Genomic DNA, 18,178 nt, shown 5'->3' on the forward strand with positions numbered 1-18,178 from the left:
AAGGCCATTATTAACATTAAATAAATAAAATCAGAGATTTTGATAATGAAAATGAGCTAGAAGACAAAGCTTTTAAAAAAACTGAGTTACACTATAATTGTTCTAACAGAGGATGGATATAAAAATATGAAATAAACCACCTTTCTTTCTTGCATGCATCTCCAACAAGAGATATTCTTGTTTTTACCAAATTTAGCTAGGTTATTTGGGATTAGGAATGCTGTATGCAAAAATTTCCAGGTAAATCTACACCAGTATTGTGACCAAGATTTAAGTTTCACAGAATATAAAATTTGAGATTTATTCTCATGAGATGAACAAGAAATATGACCCACGATTCCAGTATTTGTCTTGCAATTTTGTTATACTTCATAACATTTTTATACAGTTTAAAAGGTTTTCTATTTTTGATTTATTGTAGATATCTTATAAAAAAATGTTCAAATAGGGGTTCTTTCTAAAATGAGTTACTAAGGATTTTACAAAGATTATGAGAATAAGCTATCACACTTCTGTAACCGCAACCAATCATGAAAATCAAAAGCTATTATTAGTTGATGGATTTCTTTAACTCTGCATTATTTAAAACATTGCTGCCAGCAAGTAAATTTCTTATAATCCCAAGAAATATATTATGAACTTTATCAAAACATTACTGGTAATGCCAAAGTCAAACCAGATTTTTTTATCAACATTAGCAAGGATATTTTTTTTAAGTTAAAAGCTATATTTTGTAGGTGTAGAAATATATTGTGTGATATCACAAAGAAATGCCAGAATATATTACTCCAGTGATGGCAAACCTTTTGGGTTTGGTATGTGAAAAAATTTGGAAAATGCCTAACTTGACTCTGGTGTGTTGCCCCCCAAATCAAAAAATAAAATAAAACAGCATAGCTCTCAATACATCAGGGATAAATCTCAACAGAATCCGGGATAACTCTAGAAAAGAGAGACATGGATAGTTTTAAACTACTCGTACAATTAATTTGAGACATTGACAGAAAAAAATTATATGATTATTATACATTTTCTGAAGTAAAATAAGTCTATAAATCTAATTATTGTCATTAAGTGTAAAGTCAGAAGGAGGAATTAAGAGGGACAAGTTGAGAGGAATGTAAAACAGCACTTGTTAAGAAATGCAGACTACTTGCCCTTTGTGGAAGTTTAACCACAAAGAGAAAATGTCAGCACTACCCTTTGCAGACTCGAAGAAGTATACCAAAATAGTCTTTGTGGTTACCTCTATAGCAGTGTTGAACTGGCTCCTGGCACAAAATTAATTCAATGCACTTAACATTAGCAGTGAATGCAAAAGCAGTGTCTTTGGTAACTTTGTTGTTGATCGCTGACGTGTCACCCAAAACTTTGTGGGGTGTCACCTTTGATACATGTCATAGGTTCACCATCACTGTATTAGTCTGATATTTTAAGAAAGTTACCTGAAAGATCATCATTTTGTGAAATTGTTAAATGTAAAGATTTCTAGTTAGAAATGTAATTTGGATCTACCCAGTTCAAGATGATACCGAAGCTTTAATCTAGGTATCAGTATCTGGGAAATTAATTCCTCTTTGGTCACAAGGTCTGGTGTGATGAAGGAAAGCTATTTTGTTTTTGCTAGGGAACCATGGGAATGTTAATAGCTTATTTATGTTGTTAATAAAATGTTTTCCTGGAAAAATAAGTATGGCTTGAACTATAGTTAGTATTTTGGGTAGGAGAATAATACCAAGATAATTGAGAGAAATTATTTGTTTCCCAGTAATGTGATTTTTTACAAATTTGAACTTTCTTTTTTTTATTTAGTACCATGTATTTGGATTTTGATTGATTAAAATGAAGACCAGAGATAGAAATATGTTGAAGATTCAAACTCTGAGTGGCTCTTGAATTAGTTAATGTTTAATGTTAGTAAGACATCTGCAAATAGCATGATTTTGGAAAGGTATTGATTATATACACGAATACATTTAATCATTAGGTTATTTTGAATTATAATAGCAAAAATTTCAATAGCAAGAACAACTAAGATTGGAGATAAAGGACATCCTTGTTTAGTACCTTTGGTTAGGGGAAATGGATTCTGGAGTAAAAGGACCTAATTTAATATAAGCTAAATTATTATTATGAATATGCTTTACAAGAGAATTAAATGAAAGGAAATCAAATAAATTTAGAACTTTAAATAATCCCAATTTAAGGAGTCAAATGCCTTTTCAGTATTTAAACCAATTATCAAGGTTTCTTTGTTTTCCTTATTTAAGAAATTTGTGTGGGTTAATATACATCTAATATTGTCGGGAGTGTGTCTGTTGTGTATAAAACCTGTTTGGTCATGATAGAAAAGAACCCTTAACTCATATAATCAATCAATAATGATAGACATGAAGATCTTATAAACTTTATTTAGAAGAGAGATGCGTCTGTAAGAGTCAAGAAATTGAGGGTTTCTGATGTTCATCGTGTTTCACTGTTGCAGTCATAACTGTTGGGTGCTCCTGCCAGCAGGCAGCCCGAGGTCGGCCAGAATCCCAAAGTCTGGGTCCGGCGTCAGCTGTACAAGCCAGTACCCTGACGTCAGTACGCTCTGGTACATAGCCCTCAGCCGACGCCATCTTCCCCAGTCTTTCTTGCCGTGCGGTAGAAAGCAGCTCGCAAGTCGTTGGTTGGCGATTTTCGTACAGCGTTTTTTGGTTGTTGTCGGTCCAAAGTTCTTACTTCTCTTCTCAAAGCTAAGTACCCCGTTGGGGAATCTTTTTCTTGTTCCTCCGAAGTCAGAAAAAGTTAATAATTGTATTACGTGTGGGAAACAAATACCTCATAAAGATTTCCACTCTTACTGTCTACCTTGCTTAGGCCCTGACCACGACGTTTCTTGTTGTCGGTTCTGTGCCAGGTTTAATTCTCGTACTATCAAACGCAGGTACGACTGGACTCTGAATTATTTTGGCAGACGCTTCAATTACAGAATGTCGTCGGATACTACCGGAATTCAAAAGAAGCGCAAAGACAAGGACAGGCCTCCGAGGTCCAAACAGGACTCGTTGCAGCTGGAGCCGGCGTCCGGTTCGGCTGTCGTCAGTGAGGCGCTTTTGCAGCCCCTGTCGTCCGCCACTTCTGAACCGATGGCCGATACGGACTCCCATGGGGAGCCATCAAGGCCTTCTATTTTATCTGCTGCAGGACCTTCGGACGTTGCTCCTTCGGATGGGTCCGGAACCACTGTGCAGGTACCGGCTTCTGAGGGGGTATTCAGGCCTACTCACATCACTATTTCAAAGGCAAAGTCAAAGACTCCTGTTAAGTCTAAAGCTCCTGCTCAAGCTACTTCTGAATCTACTCCCAGGACACAGAAGCAATTGTTAAGGATGGCTGAAGATTTGCTTTCTATGATTAGGGGTTCTCACCCCCCCCCTGAGAAAAGGCCTCGACAGGATGTTCCTATGGATTCCTCTGACCAGGCTTCTATATCTTCTGTCTCTTCCTCTGATCAGGAATATTCTTTTCCTCCTCATGAGGATTCGGATGCTGAGGACTCCTTGCCCTCTGCCTCTCCGCCTGAAGATTTTTCTTTTGGGGAAACCTTACATGAGATGAGGGAACATTTTCATTGGGAAGGTCAGGATTATTCTGCTTCCAAGAAGAGGCTTAGAGAATTCCTTCTTCTTCCTCAACATAGGCCTTTGGCTATCCCTCCTGTTCTTGACATTGTGGATGATGCCTTTTCCAAGGCTAATTTGAATCCTGATTCCATGCCTCCTGCTCCCTCTAAGCCTGATAGGTTTTATAGGGTTCCTGAGTCTCATTTGTTCTTATTTAAGAATCCTTCTGCAGATCCTGAAACTATTTCTCAGGGTTCTAAGGCTGCTAAAGTTGCTTCTTCTAAGAATCATATTCCCTCTGAGAAGGATTCTCGTGCCTTAGACAGGTGGGGCAAAAAGGTATATACTTCTGCTACCCTTTCTGTTAGGGCTTTAAATTGCCAATTTCATATGTTTAAGTATCAGCAATTTCTTTTGTCTGTTTTAAAGCAAAAGCATGCTTGGCTTCGTGAACAAAGTTTACCTGAACAGGTTAAGGCTAAATTGTTAGATGCCCCTGTTCAGCATGATGTTCTTTTTGGATCTAAGGCTGAGGAGGTTATTAAAAAGATGGAAGAAAAGGCAAAATCTATGCAAACTGTGAAAGATTTCTTGCAAGTTCAGCCTCCTAGATTTTCCAGGAATTGGCCCTCCAAAAATTGGTCCTTTCCCACGTCTGACAGGCCTCAAAGGGGAAGATATAGATGCTCCAGAGGTCGTGGTCAAGCTCAGGCCTCCTACAGATCGAGACAATGGACTGCTTCTTCACCTAGAAGGGGAGAAGACAGATCCCAATCTCAAAGGAAGCAAACTCAATGACTCTCTAAGTTGGGCTACAGGACCTTTTTACCTGGATGCCCCTCTCTGAGGAAAACTTTCTCTTTTTTACAGAAATTGGACTCATATTACCCAAGACAAATGGTATTGGACGTGATTTTAAAAGGCTACAACTTCCACTTTCATACTTTGCCAAGAGCTTTCGGTTGGCCAGATCTGCCAAAACATCAATGGTCAGAGGCCTTAAATCAAGTGGATGCTCTTCTGGCCATGAGAGCCATAGAGCCTGTTCCACTCTCAGAGATGGGAAAAGGTTTTTATTTGAGACTGTTTCTGGTTCCGAGAAAACAAAGCTCATGGAGACCTATTCTGGACCTTTCTGTGTTTAACACCTTTTTGGAAATTCCAAAATTCAAGATGCTTACTCTGCAGCAGCTGATTCCAATGCTCTCTCAGGACGCCTGGATGGTGACATTGGACCTAAAGGAAGCTTATTTACACATTCCCATCAGGCAGGAACGCAGGAAATTCCTCAGGTTCAAGGCAGGTTCGAGACACTATAAATTCTCTGTACTGCCCTTTGGTTTATCTACTGCGCCCAGAGTCTTTACCAAGTGCCTGGCACCAGTAGTGGCTTATTGCAGACTCCAGGGGATTCAGATTTACCCTTATTTGGACGACTGCCTTATTCAGGCAGACAGCAAGGATCTTTACTTCAACATCTGGATTTTGTTCAACGTCTTCTCCTCCTGTTGGGATTTTCAGTGAACACAAAAAAGTCACATCTGATCCCTTCTCAACAAATGGTATTCCTGGGAGCCCTTTTAAACACAACCTTACAAAGGGCCTTCCTCACTACAGAAAAACAAATACAGCTGGCTTCAATTTTCAAGACTTTGGCAACTCTACCTCAGCTCACTGCAAGGAAATTCCTGCAGGCACTGGGCTACATGGCTTCCTGCATTCTGTTGATTCCAAATGCAAGGCTTCATATGAGAAAGCTTCAATGGTACCTGAAAAGTGTATGGTCCCAGCATTACCACGATCTGGACACTCTGATTCCTTTGATCCCTTGCCACCAAAAGGAGTTCCTTTGGTGGTCCAGGGTGTGTGCTTTAAACGAAGGAAAGCCTTTCCGTCTTCCTCAACCTTCTCATATCATAACCACGGACGCCTCGGATTATGCTTGGGGAGCACATTTTCTAGGCAATTGCCAGCAGGGAAACCTGGTCAAAGGATCATCTTCACTGGCACATCAATCTGAAGGAAATGTTGGCAGTTCAAAATGCTCTTCTAGCCTTCAAGAACCTTTTGCATCCAGGGCCTCTTTTGATTTGCACAGACAACACCACAGTCATGTTGTACATAAACAAGCAGGGGGTTCTCATTCGTACCCCCTTTGCAGACTAGCTATGGCTTTATGGGACACAGCTCTAAATCTGAATCTACATCTCCAGGCCCAATTCATTCCAGGAGAACAAAATCTCTTAGCAGACAGCCTGAGCAGGAACATTGTGGATCCTCACGAATGGATGCTAGACACCAACTTATTCAACAGGATTACTGCAGTTTGGGGATGCCCCCAGATAGATCTCTTTGCATCCCATCTCAATCATCAGCTGCCTCACTTTTGCACCAGGTCATTCCAAAAAACAGCTTGGAAAGTGGATGCCCTGTCCTTCAGCTGGAAAAACCTTTCGGGATATGCCCTCCCTCCTCTTCCTCTACTTCCTCAGGTATTACTAAAGATAAAACAGGACAAGCCCAAGTTCCTCATCTTGATTGCTCCAAATTGGCCTCGACAGTTTTGGTATCCAACTTTAAAGCACCTGTTCTTGGAGCCTCCTTGGATTCTCCCTCTGAACCCTTCTCTTCTGTCCCAGCATCAGGGTCAGTTGCTACATTCCAATCTCAAGACCCTTTGCCTGGCAGCTTGGCTCTTCAAAGGAATTTGATTTCTTCTAGTCTTCCCAAACAAGTTTTGGATGTTCTTTTGGAAGCTAGACGGCCTAGCACTAGGAAATCCTATGCCTCTAAATGGAAGAGATTTTGCATTTGGATGCAGGACCCTCTGGTACCTGATCTCTCTTCTTTTTTGCTTTACCTCTCGGATCTTTTGTCTAATGGACTTTCGTTTTCTTCCATTAAGATTCATGCTTCTGCTATTTCTGCTCATTTCAATACTGATCCCCCTGTTTTTTCTCATCCTTTGGTGAGACAATTCTTGAGAGGGGCTAAGAATTTAAGGCCTCCCAGGACCCCTCCTGTTCCTGCTTGGGATCTTAATTATGTTTTAGAAAAACTTACTTTGCCTCCTTTTGAGCCTGCTGCTTCTTCAGATATTAAGTTTTTATCTTGGAAGACAGTTCTTTTGTTAGCTTTGACTTCTGCCAGAAGGGTCTCGGAGTTGCAAGCTCTCATGGCTGTGGAACCATTCCTTATTTTCCACCAGGACAGAGTATCCTTGAGGACCAATCCAACTTTCATGCCTAAGGTGATTTCGAAAGTGGCTTTAAATCAAACAATTCACCTTCCTACCTTCTTTCCAAATCCTCAGAATAAAGGGGAAAGGATTTTGCATTCCTTGGACATGCACAGACAGTTACGATTTTATTTGGACAAGACTAAAGAGTTCAGAAAATCTAACCAATTGTTTGTTTCTTTTGCCTCCAGTTCTCTTGGTAAGGCCATTTCCAAACAAACTATTTCCAAATGGATTTCTTATGGAATTAGATTTTGTTACACTCATCATGGGAAACAGTTTCCAGGTACTGTGAGAAGTCATTCTACTAGAGCAGCTGCTACTTCTACAGCTTTTCTCAGGGGAGTTCCTACCAAGGATATCTTGGAAGCTGCCACTTGGAGTTCTGTGCATACTTTTTCCAAGCATTACAATCTCCCGTTTTATTCTAAGACCAGGGCAGGCTTTGCCTCTGCTGTTTTGCAGGGTCTTCTTGCTGCCCCTTCTTCTGTCTAAACCTCCCCCCTTTTTCCACTGCTTTGGGATTCCACCCTACAGTTATGACTGCAACAGTGAAACACGATGAACATAGTACAGTTGTGTACACCTACCATAAATGTAGATGTTCGAGTGTCTTCACTGTTGCAGTCGGTGTTTCCCTCCCTCCTATCCCCTCTTTTTCTCTCCTTTGTGGTGTATTTGTGTTTCCTTGGTGGATTCATTGGGGGACTTCTGACATCTAGGGCAAGAAAGGCTGGAGAAGATGGCGTCGGCTGAGGGCTATGTACCAGAGCGTACTGACGTCAGGGTACTGGCTTGTACAGCTGACGCCGGACCCAGACTTTGGGATTCTGGCCGACCTCGGGCTGCCTGCCGGCAGGAGCACCCAACAGTTATGACTGCAACAGTGAAGACACTCGAACATCTACATTTATGGTAGGTGTACACAACTGTACTTTCCCTTTTAGAGTAGGGGTAATTAATGAATATTTCTAAGAAGGCGTAATCTTTGTGATTGAATTTCAGACATTTTATGAAAAAATGATGGGGGTAGAAGGAGGAAAGAGTTTATAGATATCTGTTATACCATTATCCCTGAAGCTTTGTTGGTTTTATTATGTTTTTTAATTTTATTTGTAATTCCTTTGTATGAAATATGCGTTTGTTTAGTTTTTAATTTTGCTAGAATTTTCTTAATATTAAGAAATTTAAATTTGAAGAGTTAACTTCTGGGTTAACAAATTTATTATGAAAAGTATAATGATATCTAAAAGCATCAAGAATGTCTCCAGTGTAGGTTTTCTTTAGAACCTCCATGTCTTGAGTTTTACAATATTGTTAGTTTCTGAATGCATTTTAACTCTCATTTTAATTATGCATATGCTTGGCAAGTGTGATTTATAAGATAAAATGTTAAGATATTGTTTTAGTTCTTCTTTGTCTTTTATATTGGAATTATTATTTTTGAAAAATTTGGATTTAGCTGTTAAAAGTTTAGATGAATATTTTGTAGTTCTGAGTTATTCTACCAAGTTAGAATTCTACCATAAATGTAAGCTTTTAACGCGTCTCAAATCATAATTATATTGACTTCTGATGATGCATTTGTTATGAGAAAAACAAATAGTTCAGAGATTAACCATGGTTTGAGGTCTTTGATTTTAGTTATATAAGCTGGGATTCTAGTTGAAAAGGATAGTCTTTTAAAATCAGTTTGAAACTCAAGACATGATGGCATCACAATCAGATATAGGTCATGGAGTTAAAATAAAATATGAAGTTCTAGAACCCAAATCATGGGAAAATAAAACTCTATTCTAGTTTGAGTGCCGTATTTATAATCCTGATGAAAAAACAGTAAAGATCCTTCATATTAAATGTATCAGATGAATTTAAGAGAGTTAAGCCATTTTTTTAAAGATTTTTGCTGTGGGAGAAAGTCTTAATATTCTTTTATTAGCGGTGTCTGAGTTTTCCATAACACAACTGAAATCTCCCCATAGTATTAAATTACATTTGTAAGTGATTATAATGAGGTGTAGATGTTTTTTGGCAACATTTTTCCCCACACCAGGAAACCAGTAGATGTTAACCAAAGTCCATATTATTTTATTAAATTTTAAAGTAACAAGGGTAAAGAGACTGTCTTGATCTTCATATTTATAAATTATTTTGGGGATAACTGTGATTTTCTTCCAAAGTATCATAACTCCTCCTCTTAGTTTTATAAGAAGAATGAGAGAGAGTTATAAAGTTACCAGGATTCCAGATATCCTTTTCATTTGTTTTAAAATGAGTTTCTTGAAGGAATACCATTTGTGCTTTGCTGTTATTTAGATGTCTTAACAAGTCTGATCTTTTTCTTGGGTTATTGGGTTATTTAAGCCACTCACATTTAAGAATAATAATGTTAAGCCTGTATATATATATATATATATATATATATATATATATATATATATATATGTGTGTGTGTGTGGTTGTGTCTTTCAGCTTTTCGCGGTTAGGGGTCACCACATCGGAACTCCGGTCCGCTAATGATTGGTAGTTGATTTTTATGTGCCGAGTTACCAGCCCTGACGCACAACCTTCAACGAAGGTACGCCCATTCACGCACGTCTCTATGCAGAAGACGCTCTAGCTGAGAATCGAACCGGACAGTGTCTTACTGTGAGGCGACAATGCTACCGCAGCACCACCACTGCGGGTATATATAATATATATGTATATTGGTTGTATATAGATTTACACACACACACACACACACATATATATATATATATATATATATATATATATATATATATGTAAATCTATATACAACCAATATTAAATAGTGTCTATAATTATTAGTATCTTTCAATAACTCTCCCCACCATAAAATATGCTGGTAAAGCAAAAATAGTATGTTATAAATAAGGTAAAACTATTATAACTAGGAATCTAAGAAATAGTAACTCAGGATTAATAAGAAAAAGAATGATAAAATTAATAAATGTAATATTACAATGTAAATGCAAGACTTTAACATCAAACATGGAATTATCAAAACTTTTAGTTCAGTATATAAACAAAAGATCCATCACACTAAACAAAATAAAAGCTGTCAGATTGAGCTCTACAGATTAAAAAGAAAATAATGGATACTGTATTAAGTAATTGAGATAATTATAAGATGATGCTACTTAACGAAACAGAATAGAAATTGACAATAATAGATAAATATAAATATGAAGTTATTAATATGGGAAAACTAATTCCATGAAACAAAATACTGCATTCCTAAAAGACACCACTTAGACAGACAATATTATGTAAGTAGATCTTGATTCATGATCATCTTCTTTCGGCTGTTCCCGTTAGGGGTCGCCACAGCGGATCACCTGTTTCCATTTCTTCCTGTCCTCTGCATCTTGCTCTGTCACACCAACCACCTGCATGTCCTCTCTCACCACATCCATAAACCTTATCTTAGGCCTTCCTCTTTTCCTGTTACCTGGTAGCTTCATCCTTAGCATCTTATTCCCAGTATACTCAGCATCCCTCCTCAGCACATGTCCAAACCAACGTAATCTTGCCTCCCTGGCTTTGTCTCCAAACCTTCCAACCTAGGTTGACCCTCTTATATACTTATTCCTAATCCTGTCCACCCTCGTCACACCCAGTGCAAATCGTAACATCTTTAACTCTGCCACATCCAGCTCAAACTCCTGTCTTTTTGTCAATGCCACTGTCTCCAACCCATATAACATAGCTGGTCTCACTACCCTCTTGTAGACCATCCCTTTCACTCTTACAGGTACTCGTCTGGCACAAATCACTCCTGACACTCTTATCCACCCACTCCATCCTGCCTGTACTCTCTTCTGCACCTCTCTTCCACACTCACTGTTACTCTGAACTATTGACCCCAAGTATTTAAACTCATCCACCTTCGCCATCTCTACTCCTTGAATCCTCACCATTCCTCTATCCTCCCTCTCATTCACACACACATATTCTGTCTTAGTCCTGCTGACTTTCATTCCTCTTCTCTCTAGAGCATATCTCCATCTCTCTAGGGTGTCCTCCACCTATTCCCTACTCTCACTACAGATCACAATGTCATCTGCAAACATCATAGTCCATGGGGACTCCTGTCCGATCTTTTCTGTCAACCTGTCCATCACCATTGCAAATAAGAAAGGGCTCAGAGCTGATCCTTGATGTAACCCCACCTCCACCTTAAATGCATCCATCACTCCCACCGCAGACCTCACCACTGTCGCACTACCCTCGTACAGATCCTGTACCACTCTCTTACATACTTCTCTGACACTCCTGACTTCCTCATACAGTACCACAACTCCTCTCTAGGCACCCTGTCATATGCTTTCTCTAAGTCTACAAAAACACAATGCAACTCCTTCTGGCATTCTCTGTACTTTTCCAACACTCTCAGAGCAAACATCGCATCTGTAGTGCTCTTTCCCGGCATGAAACCATACTGCTGTTCACTAATCATCACCTCCCACCTAGCTTCCATTACTCTTTCCCATAACTTCATGTGACTGATCAATTTAATCCCTCTGTAGTTACTACAGCTCTGCACATCACCCTTATTCTTAAAAATCGGAACCAAAACACTTTTTCTCCATTCCTCAGACATCCTCTCACTTTCTAAGATTTCATTAAACAATCTGGTTAAAAACTCCACTGCCATTTCAGCTAAACACCTCCATGCTTCCACAGGTATGTCATCTGGGCCAACAGCCTTTCCATTCTTCATCCTCTTCATAGCTATCCTTACTTCTTCCTTGCTAATCCATTGTACTTCATGATTCACTATCCCCACATCATCCAACCTTCTCTCCCTCTCATTGTCTTCATTCATCAACCCCTCAAAGTACTCTTTCCATCTCCTCAACACACTCTCCTTGCTTGTGAGTATGTTTCTCTCATTATCCTTTATCACCTTTACCTGCTGCACATCTTTCCTAGCTCGGTCCCTCTGTCTAGCCAATCGGTACAGGTCCTTTTCTCCCTCCTTAGTGTCCAACGTTTCATACAACTCTTCATATGTCTTATCCTTAGCCTTCACCACCTCTCTCTTTGCCATGCACCTCATCTCCTTACACTCCTGTCTATTTTCTTCATCTCTCTGACAATCCCACTTCTTCTTTGCCAACTTCTTTGCCTGTATACTCTTCTGTACTTCCTCATTCCACCACCATGTCTCCTTGTCATCCTTCCTCTGTCCCGATGTGATACCAAGCACCTTTCTAGCTGTCTCCCTTACTAGCTCTGCTGTAGTTACCCAGCTATTTGGTAACTCTTCACTGCCACCCAGTGCCTGTCTTAAGTCATCCCTGAACTCCATCTCACAATTACCCTTTTTCAATTTCCACCATTTGATCCTTGGTGCTGCCCTCACACTCCTCCTACTCTTCTTGATCACCAGCGTCATCCTACAAACCGTCATCCTATGCTGCCTAACTACACTTTCCCCAGTCACCACTTTACAGTCTCCAATCTCCTTCAAACTGGCCCTCCTACATAAGATATAATCCAACTGTGTGCATCTTCCTCCACTCTTGTATGTCACCCTATGCTCCTCCCTCTTGTTAAAATACGTATTCACCACAGCCATGTCCATCCTTTTTGCAAAATCCACTACCATCTGACCTTCTGCATTCCTTTGCTTAACACCATACCTACCCTTCACTTCCTCATCCCCCCTGTTCCCTTCACCAACATGCCCATTGAAATCTGCTCCAATCACCACTCTCTCTCTCTCACCCTTAGGTACAGTCATCACCACTTTTTCCAGCTCACTCCAAAATGTTTCTTTCTCATCCATTGCACACCCAACTTGTGGAGCACATGCACTAACAACATTCATCATTACACCATCAATTTCCAGCTTCATAAACATCACTCTATCCGACACTCTTTTCACCTCCAAAACACTCTTCGTATACTGTTCCTTCAGAATAACTCCTACGCCATTTCTCCTCCCATCCACACCATGATAAAACAATTTGAACCCACCTTTGATACACCTAGCCTTACTCCCCTTCCATCTGGTCTCTTGCACACACAATATATCCACCTTCCTTCTGTCCATATCAGCTAGCTCTCTCCCTATACCAGTCATACTGCCAACATTCAAAGTTCCGACCCTCACTACCACAGTCCTAGCCTTTCTCCTCTCTTCCTTCTTTCGGCCATGCCTTCTGCCTCTTCTCCTCCTTCGGCCAACAATAGCCCAATTTCCGCCAGCACCCTGTTGGCTAACAGTACTGGTGGCGGTCATTGTTAACCCGGGCCTTGACCGATCCGGTATAGAAATATTTACTGGTGATTGCATGAAATGATTTGGTGAAGTTTTACGCCGGATGCCCTTCCTGATGCAACCCTCCTCATTTATCCGGGCTTGGGACCGGCACAAAGAAATGCACTGGTTTGTGCATCCCCAGTGGCTGTAGATCTTGATTACTACTTATAATTAGTGATTAACATAATAGAAGGGAATTACATTACTAGTAAGATTTAACATATGTGAAGTGAAACTTGTATTTTTCTCGTTTTCTTTCTTTTATAACCTTTCTCCTTTCCCTCTTACTTTTCTTTCTTATTTTGTTAGTTGTGAATATACTGTAAAATCTAAATTATATCATTTGTATTGTATATCTATAATTATCGCACGTGTTATGAAAGAATAAATGCTGAAAGGTTGTATTCAATATTAAACAGTCAGTTATATGTATGTATATGTATATGACAAAGCCATGGGGGAACAAAGGCCCAAAGACAGGGACTGACCTCAAACACTGCACTAACAAACCCAGAAAGCTTCCAGGACAGCAGAACTTGTCTCAGCATGCACTCTTCCAAAGGACACAAAGCCCAAAAAAACACGCAAATGCATGCCATCAGGCAGTGAACCCAATTCCCAGATCACCCCAATGATTTTCCAGAAAAAAAATCACAAATCTCACAAGAAACGAACAAAATTATAAGTCACAACCCCAGACATTCTGTGAAACGTGCACAGCTGAGAGGCATGACCCGGTCAGTCACTCCATTTCGACTGCCTATTACTGTAATGTGTGCTGAAGCACGGGAAAAAAATTGTGGAGTAGTGTCTGTAATGTAATGCATTGGAATATACAGGGCATCAAATTTCTGCTTTCTGTAATAACTCATTTAATAGTCTGTTCAGTATTGAAGCAGCTTAATCATTATTCATTTTCGGCATATCAATTCTGAATATAATAAATTGGATAGAGTGCATGCATGTGGCTTCCATAAGTATACGATGAGAATAGGAGCCACCAAACAGAAAATATAGGATGACAGCATTTAATTATAATATTTGTATGTTAATCTCTCCCCTTTTTCAAGAAAGCAGTCAGAATGCTTAATATAACAAATTATACAAGTGCTCGTTTAAAGGGGGAAAGGGAGTAATCCTGGTCTGCTTGATACAGGAAAACCATTATAAAAGAAGCTCTAATAGCTTTCCATTGAGGACTTTGCAAGTGAGGAAGTCTTGTAGAAACAACTGCAAACCAAGTAATGTTATGTAGTCCCATCTCGCCTCCATTATTACGTGTGGGTTCGGAGCCGATCCTCTGCTCTGATTCGGCCGCTTAGCCTGAAAACTTCTGATTGGCTCGCGGCTAATAGGTATCCCATGGTGCATGCACACTTTCCCTAGATCTCGTTTGCCACATCTTCAGTCGGAAGCTTCTTTTGGTTGGCCGTGGCTAAGTGGTTTAGTTCTTTATTATTACTACTTTTTAGGAGTTTTTGGATTCGTGTGAAGTGTTATTCTGATTGCTGATAGCTTTATTGTGATACCGATTTGTGTCTATCAACCGAATTTGACTTATTACTGCTTATAAAATTCTTGTGCCTATTGGCCTTTTGTGTGTGGTTCCCGTAAGTGTGTGCTTTTAGACTAGACCGTTTAACTTACAGGTGCTAGTTCCCCTTTTTCCTTTGCACTAGGTTCGTTTAAGTTAGAGAACTTAGTAAAACCACTTTTTATTTTTTGTTTTGAGTATTAGGGCTAGATCTGTTTAAGTTAGAGGATCTAGTTCCTCTCTTGTTGTGTGAGTGTGTTGTTTTTTTCTGTACTGCCATTAGGTCCAAAGAACATAAAGAGCATAAACAGTCGGGGTTTAAAAAGTGTACTAAATGCTCGCAAAAAATGTCCATCACTGATGGACATAGCATCTGTGTGTACTGTTTAGGGGCCATACATCTTCAAGAAGTCTCTTTTGTCATTCCTTTAGCCCTAGAGTGCTCCAGGAATGGAAGAATAAGCTGATCCTAAAAGGCATGTTAAAACCTTCCTTCAAGGAAGACCTAGCCAGTTCTTTGTCCTCTGCTAGGTTGCAGTCTTCTAGAAAAGATAAGGGCAAGACCTCTAAAAGGCCCTATCCAGCCTCAACTTCTGTCTCTGAACCTCCACAGAAGTTAACAAAATCGGTGCTGGCCTCTGTCTCTTCGGCTATACTGTCTTCGGAGCTGATTGAGATTCTGGACACGGACCTTGCAGTATTGGCACCAAGTGCTTCGGTGCCGATCACTAGCAGTACTCTTCAGAGCCAATCTACAGACATTCCACCGGTCTCCCCTACTCTAAAATCGCCTATATTGCAGAGAGCGAGGTCTCCCACACTGTCCTCCAGATCCTCCAGGAGCTTATCTGAAGAAGACATCGAGAGAGTGGTAGTATTCAAACTTCAGTACTAGATCAAGTAGTGTCTTGAGGTAAGTGTAAAGACTTCTAATTGAAGTATCTTGTAAATGTAACCATCACAAAGAAACAAGCACTTTTTCAGCTTAAATGTGGCAATCTGATGAGAAGAGAAAAGAAAGAAATAATGTAACAAATGCACGCATCTAGCATATATATCTCTCCTACCACTGCCAGATAGAGCAAGTCACCATGTAGGCACACAAAAACATTCAACACAAACAAAACTTTCTGCTTTCTAAAATTCAGATAAAACCTTGACCAGATTAAATAAAACAATAAAACACAATGAGCCAAAGTGCCTGCAACAAATGCATCTCTACCTTATCTACATACTCACACCAGTAACTTACTTCTTAACTTATTGCTTAAATAATTGTTTACAGTTCATTCACTTAAGGGATTGTTAAATAATTAGTTTATTAAAAATGACAGGCAACTTTTTGTATTTTTCCTCCAAAATCAGAAGTAATGAAGTCAAGACTATTGATTAAGAAAACAGTTTTTGAAAAGAAATAATTATTTTCCTGTATTTAAATATAGCTCTGCAGAGCTCTAAAATTAGCTGTCATCGCTTGGCCTTCTTGGCTCCTCCCCCAGAGTGACAATTTCTTGTCTGTTGTAGTACTTTTGTAAGTGCAGTGCTTCCATTGCTGCTGTCTTGCTAAACCCCAGTTATAGCTACTTTACTGTCAGACCCTAACTTACAGCTGGGTAACATGAACCATCGGAGGAAGAAGTTCAGTGGTCACTGACTTTTTCTGGAGGCAGTTTGGGTGAGACTGTGCATCGTGCAGTGGAATGAAACCGTTGTAAATGTAGGGGAGACCTTTGTACCTCCCAGTTATTTAACAAACTCTGAAATTGACAAACTTCAGAATGAATTACTTTGTGGTGGTGATAGTTTGTTTTGTGAACTAACCCTGAGTAACTGGCAGGTTTATTTTACTGAAGTGGCCTGGCCTCAACAAAAATGCTGCTTACCAAGAAACCATATGCCACCATCAGCATTTTCTGTTTTGACTCATCAAGCCTAACAAAGTTTGTAACTTCCTGGAAAGGCTGCAACAAGAATGGTCGCTCCCTTGATAACAACAGCTGGTCTCCAACATTTCTTTACAGACACTGATATTGCTTTCTTTGGGCAAGTTTGTCAGCTAGCCCTTAAAGATGATGTGTATAGTGACTGACCTAAATGCAGAATTTGCTTTCAGTTTTTTTGCCATTTTGAAAGTTCACTGGTGGCTTGTGGCTATGCAAATAAAAGGTGACTGTGTCCTGGCCAACTCTGCCACATGTTTGTCAGTGCAACTGTGGTTGGCATTTCCTTGTAACATGCAGTTGATAGCGGAAGCATTGACAGGAAAGCTTCTGTCCATGAGGAATTGACTTAAAAGTATTAACTTTATTTTGCTGCTATCTTTGCATTATCGACATACCCAAGTTTCCTGTTAAGACAAGAATTGGATTATAAGGAGTAATGGGTACATCTTTTTCCCCTTCTCAATATTTTATCCATGTACAAACTCGAGCAGTAAAACTAAGTGGCTATTTGGATGAAACTAATAAAAAATACTGCTTTGTGCAGTGGTTGAAACACAGATATCACATCATTAGTATGCTAAGTGTACTGACGTGGGCACGTGCAGTGTTTTGCATTTTTTTTTTTTTTTTTGCTACAAATAAAAAAAAATAACTAAACACTTTTTTTCCGAAGTATCTTCATATGAGAAAATCAGAATTTTGACTCTCATGGACGACAAGCATTACAGACATTTGTCTGGTAAATGAAAACCACTGTACGTGATGTTTAAAAGAGGGTACCTGGAAAAGGGTAATTATTGGTCTTCTCCACAAGGAGGGGTCATTTGATCCAGCAGCCAGTTGATAATGTGACATGTTTCAGAAATGTTGCAGTCATCCTTTCATTTCACATTGTACAGATGAAGCCACGTTGAGTTCTGGAGATTGTGTTGAGGAGGTGAAATCAGGCTGGCAAGAAATATGCAGTGCATAAATTTGACATCAAGGACCATCCTTGGTAGTTCATTGGCTAAGTACCTCATTTCCACTACTTGCATATTAACAAAGTTGTTGAAGACCCCACTTGTCAGATACATACACGTGCTTCCTATAGAAGTGCTTTTTTTGCCACTGTTGCACTGTTAGTCTGTATGTCAATTTTGGTATCAAACGTGGACATTTTCTGCTTTCTGTATCTTATAAGCTGTCTGTGTGTAACTACAGAATTGCTATCCAGTACCTACAGAGATATTGTCTTTGCTATGCTGAGGCAGAGCACTATGTGAAATAGTGCTACAATTGTTGGCATTTTAAAGCTGTCAGTCTCTTGTTTAAGAAAAAAAAAATCTTTGTCACGTATGACATGGGCAATTGTACATTTTATATAAACTAAAACAAACCATATTGTCATTTTTTTAGTTGCAAGCATTATACATCACTTATAATTGTCAGTCAGGCATTTCATAGCTAATTCAAATCCTGGGTTCTTTTAAACCTCATTCCTCCTTATTCTGCAGGTTTTGTTCCCACAATTCCAATTTTTTCCTATTTAATTTGCTCCTACCCTTTTCTAAAGATTCC

General features: G+C 39.5%; 1 protein-coding gene across 2 annotated transcripts in view; it reads left to right on the forward strand.

The window, feature by feature from the left end:
* Window positions 1-18,178, forward strand: part of CDK7 (cyclin dependent kinase 7) — a 614,495-nt gene that overhangs the window by 165,081 nt on the left and 431,236 nt on the right. The gene's annotated exons all lie outside the window — the stretch shown is intronic.

The sequence above is a fragment of the Protopterus annectens genome, chromosome 2.part2 (genome assembly GCF_019279795.1).
Source record: "Protopterus annectens isolate FY-2018-M chromosome 2.part2, PAN1.0, whole genome shotgun sequence".
Taxonomy (NCBI): Eukaryota; Metazoa; Chordata; order Ceratodontiformes; family Protopteridae; genus Protopterus; species Protopterus annectens.